We start from the raw sequence: 17,892 nt of genomic DNA on the forward strand, positions 1-17,892 counted from the left end.
TTATTTTATTTTATTTTATTTTATTTTATTTTATTTTATTTTATTTTGTTTTATTTTATAACTAAAACTATGTAAAGCTTATGGATGAAACAGAATATATATTTAAATTTAAGGAAAAAGATAAAAGCAGTAAGGAGGAAAGGTCAAGCAATACATAAAGGCAGACCTATCAAAATTACAGCAGACTTCTTAACAGAGACTCTAAAACCCAGATCTTTGGCAGATGTCATACAGACCATAAAAGAACAAAAATGCCAGCCCAGGATACTGTCTGTACCCAGCAAAACTCCCAATTATCATGGAAGAAAAAAAAAGATATTCCATGACAAAACCAAATTTAAACAGTATCTTTGTACTAATTCAGCCCTACAGAAGATAATAGAAGGAAAACTCCAACACAAGGTGGGTAACTATATCCAAGAAAACATAACAAATCAACCCAAGAAACATAAGAAACCCAAGAAAACATAAGAAACAGAGAACTAAAGAAACAGAAGAATGGATACAGAAAATATGGTACGTTTGCACAACGGAGTACTACTCAGCTATTAAAAACAATGACTTCATGAAATTTGTGGACAAATGGATGGAACTAGAAAATATCCTGAATATGATAACCCAGATACAAAAGAACACATATGATATGTATTCACTGATAAGTTACTATTACCCCAAAGCTCAGAATATCCACAATACAACCTCATAGAATATATGAAGCTTAAGAAGAAGGAAGACCAAAATGTGGATGCTCCAATCCTACATAGAAAGAAGAACAAAATATCACATGAGTCAGAGAGTGGGAGGGACCTGGGAGATAGAAAGGAGGGGGAGAGAAAAAGGGGGCTGTATCAAGTATGGGAAGGGACAGGAAAGTAGTACAAAGGGTCAGGAAATTGAATAGAAATATGTAACAGAAGGGAATGGGGAACTGGGGGTAGCCACTAGAAAGTCCCAGACTCCAGGGAACTGGGAAGGTCCCAGGACCCAAGGGGGATCACTTTAGCATAAATACCCAAAAAGAAGATATAGAACCTATAGAGACTGCCTCTAGTAGATAGGAACAGCCCCCAGTTGAATGATGGTTCCATCTACCCATCTCAAAATTTTTAACCCAGAATTGTTCCTGTCCAAAAGAAGAACAGGGACAAAAATAGAGCAGAGACTCCAGAAGGCAATCCAGAGACTATCCCACCCTTCTGTGACACCAAATCCATACACTATTTCTGATGACAAGAAGCATTTGCTGACAGGGGCCTAGTATGACAGTTCCCTGAGTTCTGCCAGCACCTGACTAGATATAGATGTAGACCATCAGACTGAGTCTGAGGACCCCAGTGGAAAAGCGAGGAGAAGGTTTGAAGGAGCTGAAGGGTTTGCAACTCCATAGGAAGAACAATATCAACTAATCGGTCCACCCAGAACTTCCAAGGACTAAACCACCAACCAAAGAGTATACATGGAGGGATCCATGGCTCCAGCAACACTTGTAGCAGAGGATGTCCTTATTAGGTATCAGTGGGAGGGGAGGCTCTTGGTACTGTGGAGGCTTGATGGCCCACTCTAGGGAGATGCTAGGTGTGAGTGAGTGAGTGGCTGGAGGAGCACCCTCATAGAGGCAAAGGGGACATAGAATAGGATGGGGTGTTTGTCAAGGAGAATTCAGGAAGGGGGATATCATTTGAAATGTAAAGGATAAAAATGATTAATAATAATAATAAAAAAGAAATGTTGGACCATAACCTGTAGCATACTCTAGAAAATATCATTCTTATATTTGTGTAGATATATTCATTCTATCAGTTATCTTTCATTACAGAACCCTGAGCAATATAATATATATCACAATATAAGTTTGACTTGCATTTCCATCTGAGCTGTGTGAGTATCATTTTTAGTCTCTATGAAATATTTGCTTGTATGCCTTTTTAAAAAATTGTTTTTCATAGTATAGTTTATAATGCATGAGTCTTCTGTCTGTCTGTACATATGTCTGTGGACAACAATTTGGGCATGGTGCATATAGTCCCCAGAAGAGGTCATGGGAATCACTAGAACTGGAATTACATATCCTTTAAACTAACATGTAAATATTGGCAACCAAATCTGAGTCCTCTGGAAGAGTAGTACTGTTAGCCACTAAGCCATCTTTTCAACCATCTTGAATATTATTAGAAAACTAGCTAATAAAACCATTGGGTCACTTTTGAATTGTGAACTTATGCATTTGAGGAATTAACTATCCTATGAATGTAGTGAAATCTGCCCTCTGATATTAATACACTGGAGTATTAGCTGCCAATGTGACCCAATTTTCAGAAGAAAGTCTGTATAGGGGCAACATTTAAATGACATTATGAAGCAGGTATATGAATAACTAATTTGGATGTTTTCATAGGATTAAAACTTTTAATGAAGTTTTATTCTTATATTTCTGTTAAGTGAGGATATACAGATTAATTTCTCATATCTAAGACAGGAAGAATATATGGGCATATATATATATATATATATATATATATATATATATATATATAAATAAAATGTGTGTGTGTGTTTATAGACATATAGACATATATATGTATATTCTAATACACACACAAACACACACATACATATTAGTATTCCAATCTGTGATCTGATATTTCTAGCTTCCATATGTTTGGGGAAATAATTTTGGTTTAAGGTATTCAAAATTTGATGTTTTGTTGTGAGAGTATGGACAGACTAATAATGTAATGCTTTAATACTGTCAGAAGATAAAATTCAATTATGAATGCTGTTGAAGAGAGTATAACTCCTATGAGAATTAAGTGAACACTTAAGCAATTTATCTCTTAAAATAATTCAAAACAACCAACACTCCTGTGATGTCCACTGCCATTTTTACTGATATTGATTTGAGGAAGAAACTGAAGGGGTGTCTATATTAAAAGGGTTATCTTCTTCTGCATTTTCCAGTTGGTTTTCTTCTTTGAGTTCTGAACTGGGCTTGGATGTCTTACAGATAGGTTTGGCAGCTACAAAGAAGTTACCTTTGAATATCTGACCTGGGATACTTGAAAGATATGTTCTTAGAAATCCTTTATGTCATCATTAGTGTCTTCTATGGTCTCCTTTCACTTATATCTGATACTTGTGACTCAAATAGGATCTAATAAGGAACTCTGTGGGCATCATGGGAGGATTCCACATTCCATACTCTGGAGTCCAACTTACTCTGTGATGTCAAATACCTTTCAATCCAGCAATGAAAAGTAACTGATCTTGAGGCCCAATATGCTTGACATTGTCCAAAAGTATCCTTTAGCATACAACTGGAACTCTTAGGTTCAAATTCCATATCAAACTTCTTAAACTTTGTTTGGCATCAGCTACACACTAGTTACAATCTTAATGTTATCTTTTACCTTGGAAAGAAGCCCATTCATTGACATTCTCTGCCATGTTGTTATTTCTTATTTCGTCTATCTTTCATATTCCCAAACTATCGGAAAAAACTTAAAACCTTCCTCAGCTTGGGATGATAATGTTGATATGAACTGCCACTGCTAGATGCCTATTGACCTCCTTTAGTTCAGTATTGTGCAGTATATTCAATCCACAGCAAATTATGAGAGAAGGGCAACAACGGTTAAAACTCAAGTCACTTCCTCTTCTGACTGGAAATAATGCCTATTAGCTTGCTACTAGTATATTATCCTACCTAAGACTCCTATGCTTGATTCAAGGCAACTTCATCCAATCCTCCTAAAGTAATCTTACCAGCTGATAACACAGTCTGATATCTCTCAGCTGAATAAGCAACAGTACAAAGCTGGGAATTCAAGCCAAAAGCATTCTCAGTGGGTAATCTTATTTCTTGATGCTAACAGGTCACCTGTTCCGTTTTTTTCTTTTTTTTTTTTTTTTTTTTGGTTTTTCTAGACAGGGTTTCTCTGTGTAGTCCTAGCTGTCCTGGAACTCACTCTGTAGACCAGGCTAGCCTCAAACTCTCAAACTCAGAAATCTGCATGCCTCTGCCTCCCAAGTGCTGGGATTAAAGGCATGTGCCACCACCGCCCAGCACTTGTTCCTACCAATAACTGCCATCCCAACTCTATACAATCTAAAAAGAAAAATATAACCATAAGTAGCAACATACTTACTCTAAGAAAATGTTTGAATGACTGTGCTCTACAATAAGATCTCTAGTTTTAAAACAGGAATGACATGTAGGCCTAACTGTTCAATGGCTAGATTTTACCAAAATTCACAAATATTTTTTTCCCTTCTGAGAAGCTTCTGGGCTCTGATTTTCATTTACAACCATCATAAATTCTATTATGAAACTGGTGGTAACTCCTCGCACTTAGGGAAATTATATCATACCTTGAAACTGTTTTTAGTATTATTATTTATTATTTCCATTGGTTTCTATGCCCACACATGCACAGACACACACACATATGAAACATGGTTTTCTTTATACATAAATATTAATTCTATAAAAAAACAATCCTATCCCATTCTTTCATATTTGAATATGTATGTCTCTTCTAGTTGGTTAATTGATTCTACCAGAACATTCATTATTGTTGAAATAAAGTAGCATGAGGAAGTTTTGATGAGATGAATATATAGCTTATAGGAAAACATTTTCCTAGTGATCATGAGGCTATGGGAAAGAAAGAAGTGACCAAATAAATATTAACACACACACACACACACACACACACACACACACACCACATCTTCTCTGGTTTACATGGGCCTACCAAATGTCTTAGGATTGCTTGTTGGAAATGTATATTGAATATGGCACAATTTGCAGGTGTTATCAATGTGAGGTATATGGATCATGAATATACTAATACCATTATTGTAGAAGTTGATTACTTTAGGGAATTATTTCTTCATAAACAGACAAAGGTGATATTTTTTCTTTTTCCTCCTCTCCCTCTCTCTATATGCATCTTTGTAGAAAATTAAAAGCTTTCACCAGTAATTGACATCTTTAACTCAGATTTACCAGCCTTCTTTTCTCTTTTCTAATCTAAAAAAATGCATTTTTTGAAATGTGGTATTTATTATAAAGATTGCCTCTACTTTATTTAATGTTTTAATGATTTTGGTTTCTTAAATTCTATTAATTTTTTATCCATAAACACTTTCAATTTTATTATAATGTTGATTTAATGTTTTGCATATTTTATTTTATTTTTATTTTTTAATGCTAGGGATTGAATTCATGCCTTCTCATGAAACAAATGGTTTACCACAGAGCTACATCCATTTTCCTTAATGTGTTGTACATTGATGACTTTTTTTCATTTTTAAAATTCAAAATAGACTATTTTCTCATACAGTATATGATGGTTATGATTTCCGTTCCCTCTACTCCTTCCAGTTCCTCTCCACCTTCACTTACCTCCAAATCCATTCCTGTCTGTATCTCATTAGAAAAGAAGCCACATGACTGGAAATATGGCTCAGTGGTTAAAATTATTGGTTGGTCTTCCAGAGGTCCTGTGTTTCATCAAAATGATCATTTGCCATGATCAAGTAGGCTTCATCCCAGGGACGCAGGGATGGTTCAATATATGGAATCACATGAGCATAATCCACTACATTAAACAAACTCAAAGAAAAAAAAAAAAAACACGATCATTTCATTAGATTCTGAAAAAAAAAGCATTTGACAAAATTTAACATTTCTTCATGTTAAAACTTTTGGAAATATCATTCCCAGAAACCACATAGTGGCTCATATCCATCTATAATGAGATCTGGTATCGTTTTCTGGCCTGCAGCCATACATGAAAACAGAAGGCTAATATAAATAAATAAATAAATAAATAAATAAATAAATAAATAAATAAATCTTTATAAAAAGAAACAAACAAATAAAACAGACTTCTAACAGATGACAATCAAACATGACAAAATACAATGTAATAAGCTGAAATAAAACCTATCATATTGAAATTAAGCATGGAAACCAAATAGGTAGAAAAGAATTCCTACACTAGACACAAGAATCAGTGACTCCTTCATTCTCACATTAAGGAGTCCCATAAAAATGCTAACTAAAAGCAATAGTATATATGTAGAGGACCTGGTCCAGTCCCATGTAGATCCTATGCTTGCCACTTCAGTTTCTGTAAGCTCATATGTGCCTTGCTTATTTTACTCACAGAGTCTTTTTCCCCTTTGACATGTTCTTCATGCCCTCTAGCTGTTACAATCTTTTCACCTTCTCTTCTCTTGGATACCCTGAGAACTGAGGAGAAGGATTGGATAGGCACCTACCATTAAGATCATCTTTTCACATAATTTCTGGTGCTAAGTCTGTGTCTCTTCTCATCTGCTGACAGAGGAAGCCTTTCTTATGATGAGTAGATGTATCACTGATCTATGAGTATAGCAGAATATCATTAGAAGTCATTTTATTGATACTTTCCTTTTTTCAACCAGATTTATGTTTTTTTTTCTTAGATCTCTGAACTTTTTAGATCTCTGATCTTTCTTAGAGTCTGGTTCTTGGTTGCTCAAGAAGTGTCAAGTATGAGTTCCTTCTCATGGAGTGGGTGTTATGTCAAATCAGTCATAGGTTGGATACTTTTACAAGTTCTGTGCAACCATTGCCCCAGCATATTTTTCAGCTAGGACAGATTGCATGTAGGTCAATGTTTTGTAACTGGGTTGATGTCCAATTTTCTTTTTTGGCAGCTCATAAACTCTCCTGCATCAAAGAAACAAGAACATAGAGTGAAGGCACAAACTTACATTCTCCATATTTAATCAGTTATATGGATGGGGTCCTCAGTGAAGAGTTCCCATTATAAGTTTGAGGAGAGTAATCTTTGTCTTAGCCACAGGGTGGGTTGCTCGGGGGATTTCCATGGGATCCTCCTGACCAGCAACTCAATTGACTGCAACCTAGTCTTACTACTGGAAGCCTTATTTGGTAACAATAATTGTTCAGTTAAGGCACCATATTCTCCATTACTTGGAGTTTCATTTAGATCCCTTCATATATATATATAATTTCAAGAAGTTTCCACTGCAATTGATTTTCAGATTCCTCCCAACATGATACCCATTTCAGCCCTTTTTCCATCTATCTTCTCCCCTTACACCACATCAACACTCACAACTGATCCCCCAGCTGCCATCGCCACATGTCCCCAGTCTTGCCCTAAAATCTATTATATTTCCATGTGACAGGGAGGTCCATGAATCCCTTCTAGACATGTTCTTTTTACATAAAGTCTCTGGGTCTATGAATTGTAGCTTAATTATCATTTACTTAGCCACTAGTAACAGCTTATAAATGAATCTATTTCATATATACCATTCTGATTCCGGGTTAATGCACTCGGGATGATTTTTTTTTCTGTTTCATTCATTTTCCTGCAAATTTCATGGTGTTACTTTTCTTTTTAACATCAATGTGTAAATGTGCTACATTTTCTTTATCGGTTCTTCTGTTGAGAGAGACATCGTGATTTGTTCCAGTTTCTGTCAATTATAAAAAAAGCTACAGTGAGCATGGTTGAGCAAGTGACCCTGTGGTAGTGCAAGGCCCTGATAGTGGAGACCCCCACTCAAACCACAGAAAATTACAGCCACCCAATGACTTACAAGACACCACCGATCTTGATGCAACCTCAAGAGGCTTTATTTGGGGATCAGTCAGCTGAGGCAGAGGTTCACAAGAGGAGCTTTGACCCCCGAGGCTCTGGAGCAAGGGGTATTTAAAGGAGAAAACCACAAACTAGGGGGTGAAGGGGGAAACCAAGAGGGAACAGCAGAAAATCTCAACCCACATCAAAAAAGTAGAGAATTCTTAACTCATTATTTAGCTGGTCATAAACCAGGGTGGGGAGTGGGAAACATCGTGTACATATTCTATTCAGGAATATGACCTTAACCTGACCATTGTAAGCAGCCATTTCCTGGAGTAACTCAGCCAACCTGTATCTTCAGTTCTGCTATCCTTTGTCGGAATGACAGATTAACCTTAAAGGGAATGGACCAGACCCAGTTCCCTTATGGGGCTGAGGATTGATATGCCTGTTTGATACCACAGAAGGCACAGTTAACTGACTACCAAAAAGATTAATGAAATAAACAGATACCTCCACAAAGCCAGGCCCAACCATAAATAAGAAGAATAACAATTTACATCCGGGGAAGAAAAATCTCTCTGAGAATTCCCTTCTTTTTCCTTTCCAGGTAAAAATGAAACACCTGTGATGTCTGCTGTTAGAAGTTCTAATCCAGATGCTGGCCTCCGAACTTATACTACACAGAACTTTGAAGAGCCATTGACAAGAACATCAAACAGGTAGAGATTGACATCATTAATCTGAAGAAATCCCTCATTTCGCTGTCTGAAGAGACCTCCAAAAATTACAAAGATCCTTATTGGACTTGATTTACTCTATTACAATAGAAAAGGCTGTGTACAGCTCTTGACTGTGTTCAACCCTTAAAGAAGAATGTTGCCTTTACATAGACAAGACAGGGAGAGTTAAAGAGAACACAGAAAAGGTCAGAGAAGGCTCTAAGAAAAATCAGAGAGAGAGAAAGAGAAAGATGAATGATGGTACAAGAATTGGTTTTCAGCCTCTCCATGGTTGTCAACCCTACTTCCTCCCATCTTGGGACCATTATTTGGGTTACTTTTACTTATTTCTGCTGGTCTCTGGGCCTCAAATAGGCTGACTAACTCTACGGAACAACAGATAAATAATTTTGTAGCAAAACCTATTCAGATACATTATCATAAGTTAGTTATGGAGGACCATAAGACTCAAGATGAGGTTGTTACTTTATACATAGTGTTCCCAAAACCCATCTCCACCCAACCTAAAAGGGGGGACTTCTGCCCCTAGACCAAGCAGAGAGGGGCCATCCAGAACCCCCTCTGACTGGGTATCTGAATTCTTGCTTAGGCTGTGAGGCTAAGCACTGCAAGGGAATATAAATAAAAGTTAAAAATATCTCTCTGGGTTCCCTGAGGGACAAGCCTGACTGCATAGAGGTTGATGTCAAAAGTATCCCCTCTCTAGGAAAAAGACATCGGGATGGGTATGGCCCTCATGCCTCACTGGACAAGGACGGGGACCAGAGCCACTACAAGGTCCCCTTCAATTACTGGAGGTCAGGCCTCTTTCCCCGCCTTCGCAAGATTAGAATCGCCACAACCCTTCTATACTTAGAGAAAGGAGGAGATGCCTGGGGCAGCCCTGCTTATACACTGAAGGCCTAAATTCAGCCATAGGCCTAAAATCAACAATAGGGCTATCATACATGTATACTAACACCAAGTCTTGTGTCTCTGTGGAAAAACATTGAAACAGATGGCTATAAACTATTGTAAACAGGTAGCTTTTGTGGAAATTTACCAGAGTCATAGTGACCTGTCCCCTGAACCTTCACTCAGCCCATACTCTGTTCTGAAAGACATCTGTATTCCCCCTGAACACCCATACTCCAGTGTCATCCCCTTCCCCAAGTCCTGCCTTTCTGTGTTTATAACCCCTGTGTGAATTAATTACTATTTGAAAAATAAATAAATAAATAAATTATAAAAAATATTACATCCAGGGAAGATAAATCTCCCTAAGAATTTGCTTCTTTTCCTTTCCAGGTAAAAATGAAACAACCGTGATGTCTGCCGTTTGAAGTTCTAATCCAGATGCTGTCCCTGGCTAGTTCTTTCTCTGGGTGGCCAGCTATTTCCTGGAACCTAGGCCTGTGAACTTGCTAACCTTAATTCAGATAGGGGGTCTCAAACTTCTCTATGAATTCTTATATCCTCGCAATAGGATGATGTACTGGAAAGCCCTGATCTTGGTTTAAAAAAATGGCAAAATCTCTTTGTCAGAGAGGCTTCTTCTTCTCTCCCTGGGGCCCTATAACCCTTCCCTCATGAATGTCCTGTAGCCCTTAGGGAAATGACTCACCCAACACACTTTATTCTAATAAGAAAACTTTTCAGCAAGCAACTGAGATTCCTGGAATTCCTCCCCATGCTGGTGAGGTATCTGTGTACCTTTTCCTTTAGACAAAGATCTTTGTCCACCCTGGATATATCTACCCACTTCTCAAAGCTTTATATAATCACTGTTCATGCCAAATACAATAAAATTGAGCTGCCTCTCTGAAGCTGATCCCAGAGATAATTCTGCCATCACTGTCTTACACATGGGAAATCTGAAACCTTGTTCTTTGACTCTGTTCCCTTCTTCCTTGTGGTCCAGTGGCCAACGGCCCTGGAAAAAAAAGGAAGGACTACAGAACGATGTATCCTTTTTGTATATATAAACTTAACTTTAATTCTAAGGATACATACAAATGTAAATAGCTTATAAATTTTTAATGTGTTGTTAGATCCCTTTTAAGATATTTTTATTTTATGTATATGAGTATTTTGACTCCATGAATATATGTGTAGCAGTTTAATGGCTGGTACATGGAGAGATCAGAGAAGATTGTTGAAGTTTAAGGAACATGAGTTACAGATGATGGTGAGCCACACATGGGTTTTGGGAACTTGAGTTATTTGTAAGAGGAACAAGCACTTTTAACCCAATGAGCTTTCTTTCCAACTCTGTTGTTGAATTCTCTAGTATGTTGTTGAGGGTATATGCACTAATATCAATTGCAGATATTTTTTTTATCACAGTTCTCTGTCAATTTTGTTTCTTTTTTATTTTATTTTTTAATTGGATATTTTATTTATTTACATTTCAGATGTCATCCTATTTCCCCATTTCCCCTCCCTAGAACCCCCTACCTGATCCCCCTCCTCCATTTTGCTTTTATACCATTTTAATTATATGTATGTATTAAGATAAGTTCTAGGTTAAGGGTCTAGCAATACAATAGATGCAATTAGTCAAGGAACAAGCAGTCAATTTTGTTTCTTACTTTGGTATCACTCTAATGTTGGCCTCATACACTCAATTTAGAGTTGTTTCCTCATCTCATGTTTTTAGAACATTTTGAAGAGTTTGATACTAATCCTTAAATAGCCAACTTGAGTAGCACAGCCATGTTTTTGAAATTTTCTTTTTGATAAGATCTTAGTTTAGTTCTGTATTCAGTCTCCAGGTAATGGGTTTCTAGCTATTTGTTTGTTTTATATGTGTTATAGCTTCAGTAAACTAAGACTTTTCTAACAGAAATACTATTGGTCCATTTGGAAATACATTCATGTATTTGTCATATTTTTTTTCTTAATCAACATTTTATCCTATAAACACAAAGATTATTTTTGTTTCATGTAGTAGATTCCATTATATGTCTATATAGTATTATAATTATTTTATGTTTAAAAAGTTCACATGAATAAATATTTGGCCTTCTGATACCTATTGCCTCAATCCACTAAAAAAAAATAATAATTAACAATGTAAAGGAGTCAAAGTGTCATTCTAATAATTAGATATCTCTTCATCCTAATCTGAATTTGATCATAAGAAACTATTCAGATAATATTTGGGATTTTTTACTATTTAAGCTATGAAAATCCAGCTTAACAAGAACTCACTCAATTTAAAGTATATGCAATTACACTACATAAATTATAGGAAATTATTATAATGATAAAGAATGGGCTATACTTGATACTACATATAAACTATAGATTCTATAGAGACATATTCAAAACTTATTTTTCATTCTTTATATACTTGTATTTGGATAATTAAATTAGAGAGTAACTATAGTTTTAATTAATATAGTTCAAATTTAAAACATTATGGAGAAACAAACTTTTGAAAGAGTAAATAGCAGTATTATTTTTAGAAAAATTTGTGACTTCTGGTATTAAGAATCATGTTTTTTATGCACTGCTAATGATTTAGTATTTTTGATAATATACTACAGAATTTACAATATTTTGTATTAATAAGTCATGTAACAAATAAAGGTACAAAGATAACATAGAAAATTTTCATAAAGAAATGTGATTATGTAACTCTGTTACAAAATCAAAACAAAACCTAGAAGATCATATCTAACAAAACACTACAGCTTGTGTGCTTTCCAAAAGGTTGGCAGAAACCCAAGCGATCTTGGTCCAACCAATCTATGAGCATGAGATATCTCATGCTCATGGATTGGTAAGGTTAACATAGTAAAAATGGTCATCTTACCAAAAGCAATCTACAGATTCAATGCAATCTCCATCAATATTCTAAGAACATTCTTCACAGACATGGAAAGAACAATTCTCAAATTCATCTGGAATAATAAAAACCCAGGATAGCAAAAACTATTCTCAACAATAAAAGGAATTCTGGAGTAATTAGCATCCCTGACCTCAAGCTGTACTACAGAGTAATAGTGGTTAAAAACTGTATGGTATTGGTACAGAGACAAGCAGGTAGATCAATGAAGTAAGACTGAAGACCCAAAAATTAATCCACACACATATGGTCACTTGATCTTTGACAAAGGAGCTAAATCCATCCAGTGGGTGGAAAAACATTATTTTCAACAAATGATACTCATTCAACTGGCCTTCAACATGTGGAAGAATGCAAATTGATCCATATTTATCTCATTGTACACAGCTCAAGTCCAAGTGGATAAAGGATTTCCACATAAAACCAGATACACTGAATTGAGTAGACAAGAAAATGAATAAGAGTCTAGAACACACATCAGCATAGGGGAAAATTTCCTGAACAGAAAGAACACCAATGGTTCATGCTCTAAGATTAACAATTGACAAATGGGACCTCATCAAACTGAACTGCTTCCCCGAGGAAAAAGATACCTTCAATAAGATAAATCAGCAACCTATCAATTGGGGAAAAATCTTCACTAACCTTACATACAACAGAGGACTAATATCCAAAATATTTAAGGAACTCAAGAAGTGAACCTCCAAATAAATGAAATAACCAAATTTAAAAAAAAAAAAAAACATGGAGCTATTGTAAACAGGCAGCTTTTGTGGAAATTTACCAGCTTGAGTAGTCAAAGACCTTGTAAATAGGTAGCCTTGGCAGACAATACCAACTTAGATAAGGACAAGTGAGTCATAGGCAGAGTCATAGTGACCTGTCCCCTGAACCTTCGCCCAGCTGATACCCAGTTCTGAAAGATATCTCTATTCCCCCTGAACATCCACACTCCAGTGTCATCCCCTGCCCCACGTCCTGCCTTTTTGTGTTTATAACTCCTGTGTGAATGAATTACGATTTGAGAATAAATAAATAAATAAATTATTAAACAAACCAAAACCAAACCAAAACCAAACCAAAACAAAAACAAAACAGAGAATTCACACCAGAAGATCTTGAATGTAAGGGAAGCACTTTAAAAAAAAATGTTCAAAGTCCTTAGTTATCATAGAAATGTAAATCAAATGATCCTAAGATTCCACTTCAGACCAGTCAGAATGGCTAGAATCAAAAACTCAGATGAGAGCAGATTGTGGTGAGGATGTGGCCAAAAAGGGAACACTCCTTCCTTGGAGGTGGGACTATAAGCTGGTACAACTGCTCAGGAAAACAATCTAGTGGTTCCTCAGAAAATTGGAAATAGTTCTACCTAAAGATCTAGCTATACCACTGCTGGGCATATACTCACAATGAAGACCTACTAAACCACAAGGATACATGCTCTACCATGTTTATAGCAGCCTTATTTGTAATATCCAGAATCTGGAATCAACCCAGATGTCCCTCAACCAATGAACGGATGCAGAAAATTTGGTTCGTTTGTGCAATGGAATACTATTTAGGTTTAAAAGGGAAGACATCAAGAATTTTGCAGGAAAATTAATGACACTAGATAATATCAGCCAGAGTGAGGTAGCTTAGACCCAAAAGTACATGCATGATATGCACTCACTGATAAGTGACTATTAACCAAAAAATATATAGAATACCCAGGATACAAACTACACACCTTAAGAAGAATATCAAGCAGAAAGGCCCAAGTGAGGAGGCTACAATCCCACTTAGATGGGGGAAGAAAATAATCACTGGAGGCAGAGGGAGTTAGGAAACTAGATGAGAGAGAAGAAGGGGAGGAGAAATGAGTAAAGAGATCAGATGGGTGGGGAAGAAGAGAAGCTTAGTGAGCCAGGAGAATGAATGGAAATAAGCAGCCTCTAGGATTGGAAGGTAGGTGGACCTCTAGAAAGTATCAGAGACCTGGAAGGTGAGATACTCTCAGGACTCATTGGGGGTGACTTTAGCCAAAATGGCCAACATTAGAGAGAGGGAACTGGTAGAGTATGATTCATTTGCCTTTTCACTACTTAAGCTACTGTAAGTAATTTTTTATTTATACTCCTGTAAGTAATTCAATGAACTCACTGAGTCAACAAGCTATGAGGCTCAACTTTCTTTGTTCTATAGTTACTGCTCTATAAGAAGTGAATAGACATTTGTTCATTATTTCTGGTGGGGAAACACAGAACAAAGCAAAATAGTAAAACTTCATCTATTTTGCCATTTATCAGCAATCACCATTGATATCTCCATGTGATTTTTCACATCAGACATTTCATGTGCCTAAATACATGCAAAACCCCATAGCAATTATCAAAAGAAAATAAAAGGCAAATATTTAACTCATACCAGAACTACAAAAAATTGCTATCATTTTCTGTACCTGCTTTTATCTTTAAACTACAGTATATTCTTAAGGGGGTTAAAAAAGATTTGTCATTTTCTAGTTACACTTATAAGATCTAAGTGTTTATTTTATCAATAGGTTTGTACTGTCTTTAAAAAAAGTTTCTTAGCAAAATGTATGCCGATGTCTTGGAAAATTTTGTGACAGTGCATTTGAAAATTGAAAGTATCAAATGTTGAGGAAAATGTAATAAAAAAGCTGTGTTACCCATGGTTTTTGTTATTCTATTAGTTATATAGAAATCTCAAAAATAGTATTTGGGTGACATACTTTCATTTTCAATATTTCAGTAAAATTATTACATATGTATATTAAAAACAATATAAATATGCCTTTCGTCTTTGCAGAGTTTTGGAAATTTTCATTTATATCTTTCATTCTTCCTACATTGTTAATGAGATCCTGAAGACAATTGGGTGACCAGGTCACTTTTATCTTATGTAATTCTGGAGAAAAATGTAGAGAGATTATTGCAATTCTTGGTAATAACAATTTTAGTTAAAAGTGATATGCTCAATGGCAAATGACCAAAATCCAAACAATTTCTTCTCCTTAAAATTATGAAATAGTAATACCTCAGTAGCATTTTTATTTGAGCAAGATTTCAAAATATTGACTTCAGTTATAAAAAATTTTATAGTTTTATGGAATCTCTCTAATGGACCATTTTAAATTTTCTAACAATAAGATTTTGTATGATGTTATTGATTTAACAAGAATGATAGCATACTAAATTTAACAACAAAGCCATATAACCACAGAAAAATGAATCAAACACTATGATTTTATCTATAAACTGGTTATATTGATTTTTTGAAAAAAGTATTTATTACTTTATAGGTGTGAGTACACAGTTGCTGTCTTCAGACACACCAGAAATTGGCATCAGATGCCATTATAAATGGTTATAAGCCACCGTATAGTTGCTGGGAACTAAATTCAGGACCTCTGGAAGAGCTATCAGTGCTGTTAATTGCTGAGCCATCTCTCAAACCTGCAAAACTAATTTTTAAGTGTTCACAATTTCTATCTATATTAAATAAGCTAATATATATGTTATACATGCAGAAAATAGAAAATATTTCTATGAAGATTAAATAGCTTTGTTTTCTATAGTTCTTGCAAAGGATGTTGTTGTGAACATTTAGAATTTGTGCAGTATGTACATTATTCAATGTATATTTATATCTATCAGTTCTGGTTAGTTTCTTTGTCTATTTCATACAGACTGGAACTGACAGAATGACTCCTTTAGACTGACTTGTAGACAAGTCTATGGGATAATTCTGAATGGTGGCACTCTTGCTTAGATGATACTACAGTAAATAAGAATGTAGTCTGAGCAAGTCACAAGGAACAAGTCAGTAAGCAGAGTTCCTCGTGTCCTCTGATTCAGTTCCTGAATCTTAAGATTTTGTCTTGAGTTTTCTTCATGATAGTAAGTAAGCAAGTAAGCTGTAAAGATGAAATATACCCTTTCGTCTTCAGGTTGCTTTCAGTTGTGGTATTTATTACAGTGATACAAAGCAAACTAGAATACTATCAATAATGTTGACCTTCTTGAACTAATGTTGTGAAGATAGTAGATATAATTATCCATATTTTTTTTCTAGAGAAAATTGGCCAAAGAAGTTTCCAAAGTATTTAGCTACTTAGACAATACATGACATGTAATGCAACTAGTACCCATATCCCATGACAATGATTATACTCATATTGTAAAGCACGTGTTTCCAACAATATGCCAGTAATGTTTAAAAAAAATATATGACAATTGAACAGCATACAACCATCTAGCTCAAACTAAGTGTACTAGAGTTGTAATTATGACATTTCTTCATATATGTTGCTATCTTAATAAGGGCTTCTATTACTGTGAAGAGGCATCATGATCACAGCAACTCATGTATACATGTAACATTTAATTGGGGATGGCTCATAATTTGTACAGTTAAGTCCATTACTGTCAAAGCAGGAAACATGGCAGCACAACAGTAAACATGGTACAAGAGAAGGACCTGAGAGTTTCTTATCTGAATTAGCAGGCTGGAGCATGATACTGTGGGCCACTGGCCTAGCTTGAGCCTTACAGACCTTAAAGCCTACCCACCAGTTTTCTCCAACAAAATGACACCTACACCAACAAAGCCACACATCCTAAGAGTATCACTTCCCATGGGCCAAGCATTCGAACACAGGAGTCTATGGGGCTATTCATGTTCATACCACCACACTTGGCCTTCTGAAATATCACCAAATTTGATATATTTTTTTCACCAAGGCCATACCTACACCAACAAAGCCACACCTCCTAATAGTGCCACTCCCTATGACACTATGGGAGCTACTTCACTCAAACCATCACAGCTGCTATTATCTCAAAATGTAGCATTGATTTCAGACATTCAGTTTTTATGCACTACAAACCAAGCATAAAAAGGCATCATTATTCTGGTAGGATTAAATGCACTGTACTCTATTTCTAAGGGCTAACGATAAAAAGAAGAGTTAAGTTTATAGACATTTTATCAATAAAATCTGAGAAATGAACTAAAATTACAGATATAAACTGTTAAATGAACATTCTTTTCCAATACAAGTGGAATTTTTGCTAATACTGTCCACAAACTAAGGTATAAAACAATCTAAATAAAATTAAAGTGATTGTATTTACTCAGGACTCAAAGCACAATACAGGGATTTAGTTAAATGAAATAAAGATTAAAGTGATAAAAAAGTCAAATGCATAGAAATTAAACAACATCTGTAAGCCACTCATGGATCAGAGAAGAAAGAACAATTTAAAAAACTAGGTATTCTTTTAACATGAGCAAAAATACATAAGATGTCATAGTAATCAATGTCTGTAAGGGAAATAAAATCACTGCAATACAAATTACAATAAAGGAAATGTAAGGAAAATAAATCACTGCAATACAAAATTACAATAAAAATAAGGCACAAAAACAAGAGTAGGTTCTTTGAAGACACTGTGGCAGTTTGAATGTGGAGAGTCATGCATAATCTCAGTTATTAATTGGTGGTGGTAAACTGGGTAGTGGTGGTGCATGCCTTTAATCCCAGAACATGAGAGGCAGAGGCAGATGGATTACTGGGTTTGAGGCCAGACTGGTCTACAGAGTGAGTTCCAGAACAGTCAGGGCTGTACAGAGAAACCTTGTCTTGAAAAAACAAAACAAAAAAAAATTAATTGTTGGTGTTCTTGGGGAGGTTATGGTAGTA

Source organism: Grammomys surdaster, unplaced genomic scaffold (genome assembly GCF_004785775.1).
Source record: "Grammomys surdaster isolate TR1022 unplaced genomic scaffold, NIH_TR_1.0 61, whole genome shotgun sequence".
Lineage (NCBI taxonomy): Eukaryota > Metazoa > Chordata > Mammalia > Rodentia > Muridae > Grammomys > Grammomys surdaster.